Source organism: Oncorhynchus nerka, linkage group LG6 (assembly GCF_034236695.1).
Source record: "Oncorhynchus nerka isolate Pitt River linkage group LG6, Oner_Uvic_2.0, whole genome shotgun sequence".
NCBI classification, from domain to species: domain Eukaryota; kingdom Metazoa; phylum Chordata; class Actinopteri; order Salmoniformes; family Salmonidae; genus Oncorhynchus; species Oncorhynchus nerka.
In genome coordinates, this window is record NC_088401.1 from 74,219,019 (window position 1) to 74,237,380 (window position 18,362).

The following is an 18,362-nucleotide window of genomic DNA, read 5'->3' on the forward strand; positions in this document are numbered from 1 at the left end:
GACTCTCTGGTCTCCAGAGGTGGGACCAAGTCACTGTTATTCGAGTCACAAGCAGGTCTCAAGTCATAAGATCCGAGTCTAAAGTCGAGACACTGGTAGGACAGGTCAAGACCAAGTCGTGCATTCTAAGAGCAAGTCAAGTCGGTTCACAAGTTTTCAAGTCAATCCTCAAGTCAAAATAATAATAATAATCTGTACATGCAATGACTTGTTTAACTACAAAATCTTTGTCTATTTATTGAGGCTACCAGACATCTCTTTTCATTATTCTGTCTACAACACATTTCGATTAGCCTATGTCATTGTAAAATAGGGATCTTGTAGCAGCCATTAGGTCATCACATCAGCAGAAGGCAAGGCAGGTTGACGTGCTCATAGTGTAGATGTATTTACAGGTCTTGGTGATCCAATGGTGAAAGTGCCATATCATTCAAAATATACAAGTAGATTTGCCAAATAGAATAGCCTCTGTATCAGGCCTAACCTGTCCTATCTGTCCTAATAGCTTAACCTGTCCTAACTGAATGGACACAGATAGAGGACAAGACTGTATAGCCTCCCCTTGAGAAACCAAATCAAATCTTTCTAGCACAGGAACTCAGACAGGGAGGCCTACATAATATAAGCACTTGACCCCCAGGACCATGCAATTATGTGGTACATGCTTTCAGTTTTGCGCATATGCTGCCATCAATCCATGGTTCCTGGTTAGGGAAGGATTTAATAGTCACAGGGGTACAACATCTCCTATACACTTCCTTTTAAAGTCGCTCACCGAGTCAGGGTATATGTCAATGTTATTGTCTGGGGTTACCCAAAACATATCCCTGTCCACGTGATCGAAGCAATCTTGAAGCGTGGAATCCGATTGGTCAGACCAGCGATGGATAGACCTAAGCAAGCGTTGGATAGACCTAAGCATGGGCACTTCCTGTTTTAGTTTCTGCCTATAGGAGGGAAGCAACAAGATGAAGTCATGGTCCGATTCGATACCGATACTGATTCTATGTGAATATGGAAGTAACGATTTCACTGTACCGTTTACACCTTCTGTGTCCTGTGCATGTGACAAATGAACTGAGATTTTATTTTATATAGTGTGTGTTTACCAGAAACGATAATGTGAAGAACAACATGACCTGCACAGGCCCGGCACCACGAGGGTGCAAAAGTGGGGATTGCCCCCTTGTTTGGAATGTTGTTCCCCCTCAGTTTTGTATCCCTCTTCTGTCCCACAATCTGCCCCCTCCGTCATGCCCAACCGGTTTGTTGCTTCATTCAGGCATCTCCCTTGCAGGCATCATATGTACTTTGTAGACATTTTACCAGTTGAATTTCTTTTTTGATTGACCTTCACAGTAGAAGGGCGGGGTCAATTTGACCGTTTAGGTTTACTTTCAAAGTTACCTACTACAAAAAGAAAGGTTTCACCGTGCAGCTGGATGGAATTGAGCTAATGTTAACAGTTAGGTAGGTAGCTGATAGCATGCTGGAGATTACAAAGTGGCTTTGGCAGGATCGGATCAAAGCGGCAGGGAGGGGGTGAAGACTGCCACGGCCCCTGAGACCTGCACAACCATCTTACAGCCTGGTGACATAGGAGGTAATCAACCTGAGGAGGGGCCTGCAGCCGCCAAGATACCCTGTACTATGGGAGAAAACGGGCTTTTGTAGCGCGCGGTTTAATGGCAGAGAGTAGCTAGAATATTCCTGCAAGGAAATACAAGCACACGGACACCCAGATTCCAAGCAAACAGAAAAGAAGTAGTGAGTAGTAATCTGAAAGAATATGTGGTTGAAAAAACAATGGCCAGCAAGAAGAGGATAATGATAGGGAGTGCAAAAGACTGTTTTTGAGCACTCAGGATGCTGTACTGGGAGAAATGTCAACAAGATTTAACGAACGAAACAGCCAAATTGTTGAGGCCCTGTGTGCCTTGCACCCAGACATCTTTATGGATGTGGAAAATGTGAAACCACTGCTGGACTTAATCTCAAGAGACTTTGTGGAAGCTGAGTTTACTGTTGCAAAAAAACGGTTTCTACAGACAGAAATCGTCCAATCTGAAGAAAAATGAACTAGCGTTATGCAGAGCATTGTGGATAGATACTCTGGGCCTCTAACAGCTATGCCTACTGTGATGATGGCATTGAAGCTGGGATTAACATTTGGAGCATCCAAAACAACTTGTGAAAACTCTTTTTCAACTTTGAAAAATGCATTCAGTAAGCAGCACAGACGGAGCATGTTGCACAGGACGAAAGCACAGTTGATTCAACTGGCATTTGAGAGGGATTTTACAAGCAAATTCTGTGGGGAACGAGAGACTGCGGAGGCGGTTCAAAACAGCATCAAGGCGGCTGCAAATCTTTTGAACGTGGGTAAGAACAGGCAGCCTGGCTGGGCTTTTATAATGCTGTTATTTGCTAGCTTTTGGAAATGCGTGGCAAATGCCAGAAATAGGAATCGACTTGATTTTCTTTTTTGGCGTTGCTGCCAAGTCTACTGCTTGATTCCTGTGATGTCATTGGATTGGATATGTTTGGTTGATAAAATAATCAGATTGTTTTTAATGTTGTTTTATATGGTAGAAGAGGTGCTTTGCATTACATTGATGAGGGTGGGCAGACCTTTACCAATGGTTGATTAACGATGTAGCTATAGAGGTGTCATAAACAACTCGTTGCTACGGAATACACATTTCTCCGTTTTCATACGCAACGTAGTATTGCACTCTTGTGGGAAGACAGCTTGCTAGCTGCGTTGAAGCTGCATTGTACTGATAAATCGTGGTAGTGCATTGTACATTTTTGTTTGCTTTCCGCAATTGGAAATGCATTGTATTGGCATGGGGAAGTGTTATTACGGCAATTAACAGCTGTTTTGCATTGCATTGATGGGTATTGTGCATGTAGCGTTGTCATAACTTGCAATTTCTCTAGCTCTATATTATCGAATTTTCCATGTTTGTAAAGCGAAGCGGTAGCCTGTATTCTTGCTGCAAATACATTGTGTGTAATTGTACTATCGATTATTATCCATTCTGTGTTATCAGCATGCGAAAATAGTTGTGCCCCGTTAGTCATTTCTGTTGACCCCTTGCCGAGTTAATACGGCCCCCGGGCCTGGTCCTGCACCAAAGTCAGATTAGGATATAGGCCAATGACTAGATAAAGTGTATTTTCACCAGGATTTTTTCCTTATTGTAGGCTACTACTTTTAACACTTTTAGTCTTGAAGTCTTTGATTGTTTACTACTCTACTCATTATGTTTAGCACATGGCCTCACATGTGAATCCTTAAAGAGATGGGTGGGGCTAAGGTTTAAGATGGTGTGAATGATGCTGAATGGGTGTACACAAAAAAAAGCTCACCAGTAGGTGTACCAAATATTCAAGGGGCCATTTTCTCAAAAGTGGGGTTACAAGTTTATCAACTTTCAAAGCAGAATTACTTTCCCATTTTCCCTCAACTGCAGTGTATGATATACCATTTTCCAGCTCTGAGTCTCTACTTTTGTCCAATTGTGGGTCACAATTTCACGTAAAAATAACCTGTTATCCTATCTGGGATATGTGGGACGGTAGCGTCCCACCTCGCCAACAGCTAGTGAAAGTGCAGGGCACCAAATTCAAAACAACAAAAATCTCAAAATTAAAATTCCTCAAGCATACAAGTATTTTACCCCATTTTAACCTCTTAAGACTCTAGGGGCAGTATTTCATTTTTGGATAAAAAGACGTGCCCGTTTTAAGCGCAATATTTTGTCACGAAAAGATGCTCGAATATGCTTGGAATTGATAGTTTTGGAAAGAAGACAGTCTTACGTTTCCAGAAATGCAAAGATTTTCACTGTGAGTCCCTTAGAACAAATGCTTCGGGCAAAACCAAGATGTATGACCGACCAGGAAATGCACAGGATTTCTGAGGCTACGTTTTCCATGATCGCCTTATATGGCTGTGAATGCGACAGGAATGAACGGACACTTTATCTTGTTTCCCCAAGGTCTCTGCAGCATTGTGACGTATTTGTAGGCATATCATTGGAAGATTGACCATAAGGGACTACATTTACCAGGTGTCCCGCTTGGTGTCTGCGTGGCAATCGGTGCGCAAAAGTCAGGTCCCGGTATTTTTCCATTCAAATCTCAGAACAAACCAGGCTACAAGGACGGTGCTTTCAATGGAGAGAAATATGACAAACCACCTTCAGGATTGATTCAAACAACGTTTTCCAGGTTTCAGTCGATATTATGGAGTTAATTCGGAAAAAAGTTTGACATGTAGGTGACTGAATTTTCGGTTAGTTTCGGTAGCTATATGCATAGTAACAAAAGGGAACGATGTGTCCTACACAAGAATCTTTCAGGAAAAACTGGACATCTGCTATGTAACTGAGAGTCTCCTCATTGAAACATCTGAAGTTCTTCAAAGGTAAATTATTTTATTTGATTCCTTGGCTGGTTTTTGTGAATATGTTGCGTGTTAAATGCTAACGCTAATGCTAAGCTAGCTATCACCACTCTTACACAAATTAGTGATTTTCTCTGGTTCTAAAGCATATTTTGAAAATCTGAGACGACAGGATTGTTAAGAAAAGGATAAGCTTGAGAACAGGCATATGTATTTCATTTCATTTGCGATTTTTAGAAATCGCTAACGTTGCGTTATGCTAATGAGCTTGAGGCTGTAGTTACGCTACCGCATACGAGTTTGGTCGGACTATGAGGTTAAAGATACAATTCTCGTTAATCCAGCCACAGTGTCTGATTACAAAAATGCTTTACAGCGAAAGCACCACAAACGACTATGTTAGGTCACCACCAACTCACAGAAAAACACAGCCATTTTTCCAGCCAAAGAGAGGAGTCACAAAAAAGCCAAAGAGAGGAGTAAAATTAATCATTAACCTTTGATGATCTTCATCAGATGACACTCATAGGACTTCATGTTACACAATACATGTATGTTTTGTTCGATAAAGTGTATATTTATATTTAAAAAATCTCATTTTACATTGGTGTGGTAAGTTCAGTAGATCTAAAACATGCGGTGATTGTGCAGAGAGCCACATCTATTTACAGAAATACTCATTATAAATGTTGATGAAAATACAACTGTTATACATGGTGTTACGGATACAGTTATCCTGTGTGTGTGTGTATCCTGTGTGTGTGTTTCTTTTCTCTCCTTCTCCCTTCACAGGTGAAAATCATCACTCCCCAATCAGTCAACAATCAATCATCAATCAGAAGACACACCTCCTCCTACTTCCTATCCTATCACAGTTCCTTCCCCATGGTTTAAAAACCCCATCATTTGTTTGCTCTGTAGCAATCTCTCGCTCAATCTCTAGCAATCTCTCGCTCAATCTCTAGCTCAATCTCTCTGTAAATGCCATGTCTGTAGGTCTCTGTGTTTCACTCTCGCTTTGTGTCTTAACCTCTCTTTTGTTTAAAGCACCTCCATAGCACTTTGTCATCACCTGTGAGTATTGTTTTTGGTTATGGTGTTTGTTTGTTGCTGGTGGGAAAAGGGGGAAACCAAGACAAGTCGCCCATGGGCATACACTACCCGTAGGTGAACTTTGTTAAATACACTAGTTAGAACTGGGCGGACCACCCACTGTATTTTTGGTTAGTTAGTTAGCTGTTGTTAAAGTAGGCTAGTCTAGCTTAGGGGTGTTTTTGAATACTTATTGTTTCTTTCCTTGGGTCCAGCTCAGCCCCTTTTCCTGCTCCCCCCATTACCGTGTGTTTATAAATAAACCTAGAGTTTGACGGTAGATTTCTGTTGTCGTGGTTATTTCGTGCACACTTTTACTTTGTCACAATAATAATTTGCATGAGTTATGTTACGGGTCTCATTACCATCCCCCCTAGACTGTCGGGCCAAAAGGGATTCGTAACACATGGAATTAGAGATATACTTCTCCTTAAGACCTTTTGTGACTAGGGGGCAGTATTTTCATTTTTGGAAAAATAAAGTGCCCGTAGTAAACGGGATATTTTGTCAGGACAAGATGCTAGAATATGCATATAATTGACAGCTTAGAATAGAAAACACTCTAAAGTTTCCAAAACTGTACAAATATTGTCTGTGAGTATAACAGAACTGATGTTGCAGGCGAAAGCCTGAGAAAAATCCAATCAGGAAGTGCCTCATGTTTTGAAAGCGCTGCGTTCCAATGCGTCCCTATTGAGCAGTGAGTGGGCTATCAACTAGATTACCTTTTCTCCGTATTCCCCAAGGGGTCTACAGCATTGTGACGTAGTTTTACGCATTTATGTTGAAGAATACCCGTAAGCGGCTACATTGCGCAAGTGGTCACCTGATGCTCCCAGAGAGATTCTAGCGTAAAATACAGAGGTAGCCATTATTCCAATCGGTCCTACTGAAAAACTAATTGTCCCGGTGGATATATTATCGAATACATATTTGAAAAACACCTTGAGGATTGATTATAAACAGCGTTTGCAATGTTTCTGTCGATATTATGGAGCTAATTTGGAATATTTTTCGGCGTTTTCGTGACTGCAATTTCCGGGCGATTTCTCAGCCAAACGTGAAGAACAAACGGAGCTATTTCGCCTACAAAAATAATATTTTTGGAATGAAGGAACATTGGCTATCTAACTGGGAGTCTCGTGAGTGAAAACATCCGAAGCCCTTTAAAGGTAAACCATTTAATTTGATTGCATTTCTGATTTCCGTGACCAAGTTACCTACTGCTAGTTGGACAAAATGCTATGCTAGGCTATCGATAAACTTCCACAAATGCTTGTCTAGCTTTGGCTGTAAAGCATATTTTGAAAATCTGAGATGACAGGGTGATTAACAAAAGGCTAAGCTGTGTCTCAATATATTTCACTTGTGATTTTCACGAATAGGAATATTTTCTATGAATATTTATGTCCGTTGCGTTATGCTAATTAGTGTCAGTCGATGATTACGCTCCCTCATGCGGGATGGGGAGTCACTGGAGGTTAATGCAACCGCTGTGTTAGATTTTTTTTTAAACTTTACGGAAAAAGCAAACCATGCAATAATCTGAGTACAGCTTTCAGACAACAAAGCAGCCAAAAAGATATCCGCCATATTGCATAGTCAACATTAGTCATAAACAGCATTATAAATATTTACTTACCTTTTTTAATTGTTTCTATTTTACCCCTTTTTCTCCCCAATTTTGTGGTATCCAATTGTTTAGTAGCTTCTATCTTGTCTCATCGCTACAACTCCCGTACGGGCTCGGGAGAGACGAAGGTTGAAAGTCATGCGTCCTCCGATACACAACCCAACCAAGCCGCACTGTTTCTTAACACAGCGCGCATCCAACCTGGAAGCCAGCCGCACCAATGTGTTGGAGGAAACACCGTGCAACCTTGGTTAGCGTGCACTGCGCCTGGCCCGCTACAGGAGTCGCTGGTGCACAATGATATCCCTACCGGCCAAGCCCCCCCTAACCCAGACGACGCTGGGCCAATTGTGCGTCACCCCACGGACCTTCCGGTCGCGGCCGGTTGCAACAGAGCCTGGGCGCGAACCCAGAGTCTCTGGTGGCACAGCTGGCCCTGCAGTACTGCGCCCTTAACCACTGCGCCACCCGGGAGGCCCTTATTCACTTACCTTTGATGATCTTCTTCAGAATGCACTCCCATGAATTGCAGTTCGACAATAAATGTTTGTTTGGTTCGATAATGTCCATCATTTATGTCCAAATAGCACTTTCAGGTCCTGCCGAACGTTGGACAAAAAGTAAAAAAAGTTCCATTACAGCCCGTAGAAACTTGTCAAACTAAGTATAGAATCAATCTTTAGGATGTTTTTAACATAAATCATCAGTAAGGTTCCAACTGAAGAATTACATTGTCTGAAGAAAATCAATGGAACGAGAGCTAACTCTCTCTTGACCGCGCCTCAGAGCCTGTGGCAATCTGCCAGACACCTGACTCAAACAGCCCTTATGAGCCCCCACTTCACAGTAGAATCCTCAAATAAAGTTCTAAAGACTGTTGACATCTAGTGGAAGCCTTAGTAAGTGCAACATAACCAATATCCCACTGTATTTACAATAGGGGCTGAGTTAAAAAAACTACAAGCCTCAGATTTCACTCTTCCTGGTTGGATTTTTCTCAGGTTTTCACCTGCCATATGAGTTCTGTTATACTCACAGATATCATTCTGTGTTTGTTTGACAGGGAATCTGTCACATACGACATTCACATCAGATTCAGCTGGTTCATGTTTGAGAACGAGAGGCTGGTGTGTGCGTATATGTTTGTGTAGGTACAGGGCCTTTGGAAGATATTCAGAACCCTTTACTTTTTCTGCATTTTGTTACAGCCTTATTTAAAAATTGATTTAAATTTTTTTTTCCCTCATCAGTCTACACACAATAATGTGACATAATGACAAAGGAAAAACAGGTTTTTAGAAATGTTTGCAAATTTATTACAAATAAAAAATTGACATTTTACGTTTACATAAGTATTCATACCCTTTACTCAGTATTTTGTTGAAGCACCTTTGGCAGCGATTACAGGCTCAAGTCTTCTTGGGTATGACGTTACAAGCTTGGCCCACATGTATTTGGGAAGCTTCTCCCATTCTTCTCTGCCGATCCACTCAAGCTCTGTCAGGTTGGATGGGGAGGGCTGCTGCACAGCTATTTTCATGTCTCTCCACAGATGTTCAATCAGGTTCAAGTCTGGGCTCTGACTGGGCCACTCAAGGACATTCAGAGACTTGTCCCGAAGCCACTTCTACATTGTCTTGGCTGTATACTTAGGGTCATTGTCTTGTTGGATGGTGAACCTTCGCCCCAGTCTGAGGCCCTGAGCACTCTGGAGCAGGTTTTCATCAAGGATCTCTCTTTACTTTGCTCCTTTCTTCTTTACCTCAATCCTGACTAGTCTCCCAGTCCCTGCCGCTGAAAAACATCCACACAGCGTGATGCTACCACCACCATGCTTCACCGTAGGGAAGGTGCCAGGTTTCCTTCAGACGTGACGTTTGGCATTCAGGCCAAAGCATTCAATCTTGGTTACATCAGACCAGAGAATCATGTTTCCCATGGTCTGAGTCCTTTAGGTGCCTTTCGGCAAACTCCAAGCAGGCTGTCATGGGGCCTTTTACTGAGGAGAAGTTTCTGTCTGGCCACTCTACCATAAAGGCCTGATTGGTGGAGTGCTGCAGAGATGTTTGTCCTTCTGGAAGAGTCTCCCATCTTCATAGAGGAACTTTGTGGGCTACATTGGGGTCTTGGTCACCTCCCCAATTGCACAGTTTGGCCAGGTGGCCAGCTCTAGGAAGAAGCTTGGTGGTTGAAAACTTCTCCATTTAAGAATGATGGAGGCCACTCTGTTCTTGGGGACATTCAATGCTTCAGAATGTTTTTTATTCTCTTCCTCAGATCTGTGCCTCGACACAATCCTGTTCTGACATTCACTGTCAACTGTGGGACCTTATATAGACAGGTGAGTGCCTTTCCAAATCATGTCCAATCAATTGAATTTACCACAGGTGGACATGTCAGCTCTTTCACTTCCTCCTGATCGTCAGAGATGTCAGGCCAAGTTCCCATTGACATCACCACGGACATAAATGCTATTCTGAGAGAGAGAGAGAGAGGGGGGCACGGAGGCAGGGGGCACGGAGAGAGAGGAGAGAGGAGAGAGAGAGAGAGAGAGAGAGAGGGAGAGAGAGAGAGAGAGAGGGTGAGTGAGTGAGTGCATCAGAAAAGCTTTCACCTTTTGTTTGTTTTCTGCAACAAACCACTGAGGCCCCTGCCTACTTGCCTTTCCTCTTGACCTTTCCTTCATCTCCACAGGTAAACACACACCTTCATAGTTCTCCCCTGTGTTTCAACCGCCTCAACTCCAGAGTGGCTCAGTTTATGGTAGCCTGGAAACACTCAAATAAAGAAAATTACAACTATTTCAGAGTTATTGACATATTCCTAAAAGCTTGTGACTGTGAGTCAGGATCAATCTGCTGCACTTTATTTTAGTATTCCAAGACAGCCTGAGGAAGAGCTGAACTTCTGAGGGGAAAAATAGCCAAATAAACAGTGTGTGTGTTTATAAAGGTATGATGTGTTATACAGGTATGATGTGTTATACAGCTATCTCCACAGCTCATCTCTTTCTCCTCTCCACAGCTCATCTCTTTCTACTCTCCACAGCTCATCTCTTTCTCCTCTCCACAGCTCATCTCTTTCTCCTCTCTACCCCTCATCTCTTTCTCCTCTCCACCCCTCATCTCTTTCTCCTCTCCACAGCTCATCTCTTTCTCCTCTCCACCCCTCATCGCTTTCTCCTCTCCACCCCTCATCGCTTTCTCCTCTCTACCCCTCATCTCTTTCTCCTCTCCACAGCTCATCTCTTTCTCCTCTCCACCCCTCATCGCTTTCTCCTCTCTACCCCTCATCTCTTTCTCCTCTCCACAGCTCATCTCTTTCTCCTCTCCATCCCTCATCGCTTTCTCCTCTCCACAGCTCATCTCTTTCTCCTCTCCACCCCTCATCGCTTTCTCCTCTCTACCCCTCATCTCTTTCTCCTCTCCACAGCTCATCTCTTTCTCCTCTCCATCCCTCATCGCTTTCTCCTCTCTACCCCTCACCTCTTTCTCCTCTCCACAGCTCATCTCTTTCTCCTCTCCTCTCCACTCCTCATCTCTTTCTCCTCTCCTCTCTATCCCTCACCTCTTTCTCTTCCACAGCTCATCTCTTTCTCCTCTCCTCTCCACCCCTCATCTATTTCTCCTCTCCATCCCTCATCTCTTTCACCTCTCCTCTCCATCCCTCATCTCTTTCTCCTCTCCATCACTCATCTCTTTCACCTCTCCTCTCCACCCCTCATCTCTTTCTCCTCTCCACCCCTCATCTCTTTCTCCTCTCCACCCCTCATCTCTTTCTCCTCCCCTCCCCACCCCACATCTCATTCAAGTTCATAGCCTATTAAGGCAGGGAGGCTGTGTGATGTTGGATTTACAATCTTGTCATTAAACTGTGTTGAGACTTGCACCCTATTCCCTTCTCCTGCACCAAGTACCATGGAGAGCCAGGCTCAGGGCATGTCACAATAGCACCCTATTCCCTTCTCCTGCACCAAGTACCATGGAGAGCCAGGCTCAGGGCATGTCACAATAGCACCCTATTCCCTTCTCCTGCACCAAGTACCATGGAGAGCCAGGCTCAGGGCATGTCACAATAGCACCCTATTCCCTTCTCCTGCACCAAGTACCATGGAGAGCCATGCTCAGGGCATGTCACAATAGCACCCTATTCCCTTCTCCTGCACCAAGTACCATGGAGACCCAGGCTCAGGGCATGTCACAAATAGCACCCTATATGTTTTTTAGTATGCTACTTTTGAACAGGGGCCATAGTGCACTGTATAGGTAATAGGCATTTGGGACTCACTGTGAGCCTGGGCCCGCATGGTATTTGGTATAGAAAGCAGACCTAGCTGTTGTAATGGACAGGAGAGCTGATAGAGACAATAACTGCAGCAATGAAAACCACTTCATCACTGTCACATTTGGACATAATTTAATTTACAGAACCACGCCAACATGCACTCATGCACACACGCACGTACACACAGACAGAAGCATAAATGCACACAAATACACACACTCCTTATCAGCATGCCTCAGCGCAGCGCCACTGTCAGATAGAGATAGATGTGTGTTATTGTTGAAAAAGTCACAGAGGAGGAAAACAGAAGAGAATTACATAAAGATATGGAGGGAGTGGAATGGATATCCGAGAGAGGGAGATGGAGAAAGGGGCAGAAACAGAGACAGAAAAAGAGAGGAGAGAGAGAAGGAAAGAGAGAGAGAGATGGAGGGAGGGAGTGGAGTGGATGTCCGAGAAAGGGAGAGAGAGAAAGGGGGGGAAACAGAGAGAGAGAGAACGGAAAGAGAGAGAGAAAAGAAAGAGAGAGAAAGGATATACTGATATACTTCAATCCCTCCATGCCATCTCTGTATGATGGATTACTCTCTCTTCTCTCCTGTGTTGTCATTTCCACAGCCATTTGTGTTTACTGCTGAGTACTGTTACACCATCCACTCTACAGACAGCTAGAGCAACAACAGAGCAGTGAGCAATGTAACCAGCCCTTAGATCCCATCCTGTAAGAGTACAGCTTTGGTATGCTGATTAAAGCAACACAGCTGGGTTCTACTAAAGCGTCGGAACTTTTAAAGCATCCGTTCTAGCACCAACTAGGACTTCACCAGTGCAGCACACAAAAAAAAGGTCTTAAATCCCATCCTGTAAGAGGACAGATGTGATGACAAAAGGATATGTCCAGACTATGACGACATCTCTGTGGTCAATATTGATCAGTGTGTCTCTGTGTGTGTTCAGTGGTTGAGCGGTTTAAACCATCACTCCGTTCACTAGGGTTGCGGTCAGACATATACAGCAGTACAATAACACACAACAAGTGTTTTCCATCCGTAAAACCTCCTCAGTGTGACATTTGAGATCTTTCAAACTTACATCCACGTCAACAGCTGAGTATGGTAACTCTCCCAGACCTCGGCTTATCTATCTCTGTTGTGTTACAAATGGATGTCTCTCTCTCTCCCTCTCCCTCTCACACACACACACACACACACACACACACACACACACACACACACACACACACACACACACACACATCCATTTGTTTTTAATCCCTTTTTTCCTCTCCTCCGTCCTATGAGAATGACAGAATATGAGGGAGGGAGCGAGGGATATGGTGGTGCTGAATGAGAGTGGTTGAGTGAGAAAGGGAAAGAAGCACCAACACCACATTCATCAGCTTCAGGTCTCCCATTCAGGGATCAACCCAGCCTAGCTTCAGGTCTATCATCCAGGGATCAACCCAGTCTAGCTTCAGGTCTATCATCCAGGGATCAACCCAGTCTAGCTTCAGGTCTATCATCCAGGGATCAACCCAGTCTAGCTTCAGGTCTATCATCCAGGGATCAACCCAGCCTAGCTTCAGGTCTCCCATCCAGGGATCAACCCAGCCTAGCTTCAGGTCTACCATCCAGGAGTCAATCCAGCCTTGTTAATTTTAGCATCATAGTATCACAGGGTGGCATGAACCAATAGAACCTCCACAGGTGACTGACCAGACAAGACGGGTTCTCCTAACACTACAGGTGACTGACCAGACAAGAGGGGTTCTCCTAACACTACCGGTGACTGACCAGACAAGAGGGGTTCTCCTAACACTACAGGTGACTGACCAGACAAGAGGGGTTCTCCTAACACTACCGGTGACTGACCAGACAAGAGGGGTTCTCCTAACACTATAGGTGACTGACCAGACAAGAGGGGTTCTCCTAACACTACAGGTGACTGACCAGACAAGAGGGGTTCTCCTAACACTACAGGTGACTGACCAGACAAGAGGGGTTCTCCTAACACTACAGGTGACTGACCAGACAAGAGGGGTTCTCCTAACACTACAGGTGACTGACCAGACAAGAGGGGTTCTCCTAACACTACAGGTGACTGACCAGACAAGAGGGGTTCTCCTAACACTACAGGTGACTGACCAGACAAGAGGGGTTATTGTTGTCTACCACTCTCAGGATGTAACAATGTTGACTTGAGACGCAATTAAAAATGAATTTCACAGGTCACAAATCATGCACGTACGCCACACACACACACACACACACACACACACACACACACACACACACACACACACACACACACACACACACACACACACACACACACACACACACACACACACACACACAGACATAAAAGCCAACATGTATTAAGTAATCCACTGTGGAGAAGAAAAAAGGCAATTATTAATTAATTCCATTTGTGTCGGGCTGAATTGAAGTTCACATTGTCTCGTTTCTTCAGAGGAAATCTTTGCGGCTGCTGCGTGTGTCGCCGGGCTAGCGACTACCGTAATTACCATCCATTATGTGTGATGATTTGAAAGTAAGAAGCAATGCGGTCGACTATGTCACAGGCTGGTCCATTATTGTGTCAGCGACCGCGACAGAACAACAATCTATTGTATCTCATAAATTAGAAACCCTGGCAGCCTTCTGTGGGTTTATATTTGTCACAGTGTTGACTTCCCCTTACCATCACACACTGGAGCGCAGAGGAATTAGTATTGTATTAACCAGGAAATGACATGCTGTCATGTTGGAGTTATATGCTGCAGTTTTCTTGTCTTCTCGTGGTTTTTTCCTTTACCTTCGGGGGGTTGTAACAACAGCCCTTCAGGTAATAGGGGACAATTATAAGATCTTTCTGTTGTGTTTGTTTGTACCATGTTTGATTCCACTTGGGAAACTTTAGTTTGATGTGTTCCTGTTTGCCTTTGGTTCATCAAAGCACTTACTGTCACTCATTGATAGTGGTTTGTGTTCCTGCCCAGTTAAATAACGATTTTAAAAAAACAGGAGTGAATATAGGCCTAAATTTGTGTAAGCAGTTTAAACACTAATTTAGGCCTATATTCAATCATATATTTTTTTTTATCGTTATATAACTGGGCAAGTCAGTTAAGAACAAATTCTTATTTTCAATGACGGCCTAGGAACAGTGGGTTAACTGCCTGTTCAGGAGCAGAACGACAGATTTGTACCTTGTCAGCTCAGGGGTTTGAACTTGCAACCTTCCAGTTACTAGTCCAACGCTCTAACCACTAGTCTACCCTGCCGCCCCAGGTTAATAGGCTATTTAATAGGATATTTTGGAGGTGTCCGAGGTGGAGCTTTGCTGGAGCTGTAACGGCGTTCTTCTTTTGTCGAAAGAGAGTCGGACCGAAATGCAGCGTGGTGGTTACTCATGTCTTTAATGAAACTAATGACGATACATGAAATAACTTATAAATACAAAAACAACAAACGGAACGTGAAACCTAATACAGCCTATCTGGTGAACACTACACAGAGACAGGAACAATCACCCACGAAATACACAGTGAAACCCAGGCTACCTAAATACGGTTCCCCATCAGAGAAAACAAGAATCACCTGACTGATTGAGAACCGCCTCAGGCAGCCAAGCCTATACTAGACACACCCCTAATCAACCACAATCCCAATGCCTACAAAAAACCCAATACGACAATACAATAAACCCATGTCACACCCTGGCCTGAACAAATAATTAAAGAAAACACAAAATACTAAGACCAATGCGTGACAGGAGCCATCAATTTGGTCAGCAGCTGCTCTTGCGATCGTTGTCACGAAGCCACACCCACCCCGCCCATGTTAGATTTCCAGAACGACAAATTGTAGGCTATATAGAAATAACTATGCTCAAATAAAGTCATTGAACAAAATAATGTGGATCTATCGTCCTAATGGAGGTGTAGATCACATCTCACACTCCAGTGTTCCAACTTGTAATCAAGGCTGCATGAGATTTCTGTTAATGTGACTCTGTGCAGCCAAGGGCAATGTCCTCTTTAAGTATAATGCCTGGAGTCACTTGTGTATTTGACAGCTCTAACGCAGTTCCACCGCCGACACTTCAAACAACCTCTATTCTGATGTCGGCAAAAACGGGTCTGACTGAATAGAGCGCTGAGATTTCTGGAAGATTTCTGAACATTTGAGTTTTTAAGTGAGTAAAGTCATACTGTATAAAAAAAACATCCCAACAGCTGTGATGGAAAGAGGAAGTTGTGGTACAATTTTATAAATGCCGACAGGTCATTTGTTAATTCGACATATTTTGTGTCTGTAAATGTATTATGCGAGAAATGATGGTGGAAATGCCTTTATGCGCCAATATTGATATAATAACCAATCATATCAAGGTAAACTTGGAGTCACAAGATGATATGGTGTGTGGTCCTCCCACTACGACTTGGGTAAGCATGCAGTTTATTAGGCTACAGATGAAACATGTTCTGATGAACTTCTTGTGAAAGTGTACGGTGATCTTGATGCTCCTTTCTGATAAATATCGAGGGTATTCTAGTTACATGATGATCCATGCTTGACTATTGTTTGACAAATTAAACTATTCTTGCTCTTATCCATAATAATCTCATCATGTAGACTACATGCACTGTTTCTGCAAGCTGGGGCTAGAGAGCACATGTAAAGACCGGAATAGGCACATATTCTATTTAACGCAACTGTTTTTGTGACAAAATGATGGTTAGAGTTGAAAATGCGATGGAATCACATTGAACTTTGTGAGCACTAGGTCATCACACAGTGGTTTTTATCTGCAACAAGTCTGTTTGGTAGAAACACACCATTGGTGGGAAAATCTGCTGATTTTCTTTATGCGGATTTAAGAACATTCGCATGAAAAATCTGTCACTAATTGGATGGAAATCTAGCTAATGACAACATACACTGAGTGTATAACACATTAGGAACACTCTCCTAATATTGTGTTGCACCCGGTTTTGCCTTCAGAACAGCTTTAATTCATCGGGGCATGGACTCTACAAGGTGTCCAAAGCGTTCCACAGGGATGCTGGCCCGTGTTGACGCCAATATTTCCCACAGGGCTGGATGTCCTTTGGGTGGTGTACACCGGAAGCTGTTGAGTGTGAAAAACCTAGCAGCGTTGCAGTTCTTGACACTCAAACCAGTGCCCCTGGCACCTACTACCAGACCTTGTTCAGAGGCACTTACATATTTTGTCTTGCCCATTCACCCTCTGAATGGCACACATACACAATCCATGTCTTGATTGTCTCAAAGTTTAACCATCCTTCTTTAACCCGTCTCCTCTCCTTCATTTACACTGATTGAAGTGTATTTAACAGGTGACATCAATAAGGGATCATAGCTTTCACCTGGATTCACCTGGTCAGTCAAAGTCATGGAAAGAGCAGATGTTCCTAAGGTTCACTCAGTGTGTATAATCAACATGCCACTATTGTCTCCTCTTTTCTAATCTTTCTCTCTGACTTTTCTTTCCTCGTACCTCTATTCTCCCCTTCCACCCCATATATTGTATCCTTCTACACTTTCTTCACCATCTGTCCGTCAATCTTCGCTATTGTTGCTGTTTCACAGTTCCTCTCTTTGTTGTTTAAAATTGCAGCAACGTTAAAGACTCTCACCCTCTCCTCGTCACCAGTAAAAAATAACAAAGAAGAAGAAAGAATAGAAAAGAATAGAAAAGATAGCCCAAGGTAAGTAGAGATGAAGAGATTTTCACTTCCACTTTACAGGAAAAGGAAGTGCTGTTCAAAGATGGGAAATTTGGAAAACATACATTTTTCTCTCCCCTCCAATCTGTCTCCAAAATAAAAACAGTATTTTCCCCTTGTTTATTTAGAGTCCCTGTCATACTGTCATGTGTTTGTTTCTGTGTTCCAACTTCACTTCAGTTTATTGAAACAACGTAAATCAAGTCTGCAAGACCATGAAGACGTCGACCATGAAGACGTCGACCATGAAGCATGAAGACGTCGACCATGAAGACGTCGACCATGAAGACGTCGACCATGAAGACGTCGACCATGAAGCATGAAGACGTCGACCATGAAGACGTCGACCATGAAGACGCGTCGACCATGAAGACGTCGACCATGAAGACATGAAGACGTCGACCATGAAGACGTCGACCATGAAGACGTCGACCATGAAGATGTCATGAAACAGAAAACAATATAACGTGTTGAAGTAAATATGAAATAGATGTTATTTTGTTCTGTGGACATATTTTCTTTATTTGATCTTTTCTATTAGCAGATAGATAAAACATGACACAGAAGAGGCCCCCATTAACACGAGTGATTTTCAGCCCTGCCTTTGGTTAATGTTTAGTATTTTATCAGGATGCCCTTTAGCCAAAGCTGCTTCATTCATTTTTATTTGAGTTCAGAACAAATTCTTATTTTACAATGACGGCCAAACTCTCCCCTAACCCGGACGACGCTGGGCAAATTGTGTGCCATCCTACGGGACTTCCTATCACTACAGACCCTGGACCGATCCAGGGTCTGTAGTGACGCCTCTAGCACTAAGATGCAGTGCCTTAGACTGCTGCGCCACTTGGGTTCACACAAAATGTAAAACATGACATAATACAGAACATTAATAGACGGGTACAGAACTACATATATAAAAAACAAATAAAATAAGACAATACATAGCATTAATAGGCAGGTAGAGAACTACATACATTTCAAATAAGAATACGCACTTTCATATTATTACTCAATAGCAACCCATTCAACATGTACTGATAACAACAGCTACACTGCAGTCGTCCATTTTGTTACAGCTGCTTACTGTTACGATTGCAGGTCCTGATCCTAATCTCTCAGAACCAGTTGTTCTGTAAACACTAGTGAGAATCTCATAACATTAGGTACCACCCATGTCCTTG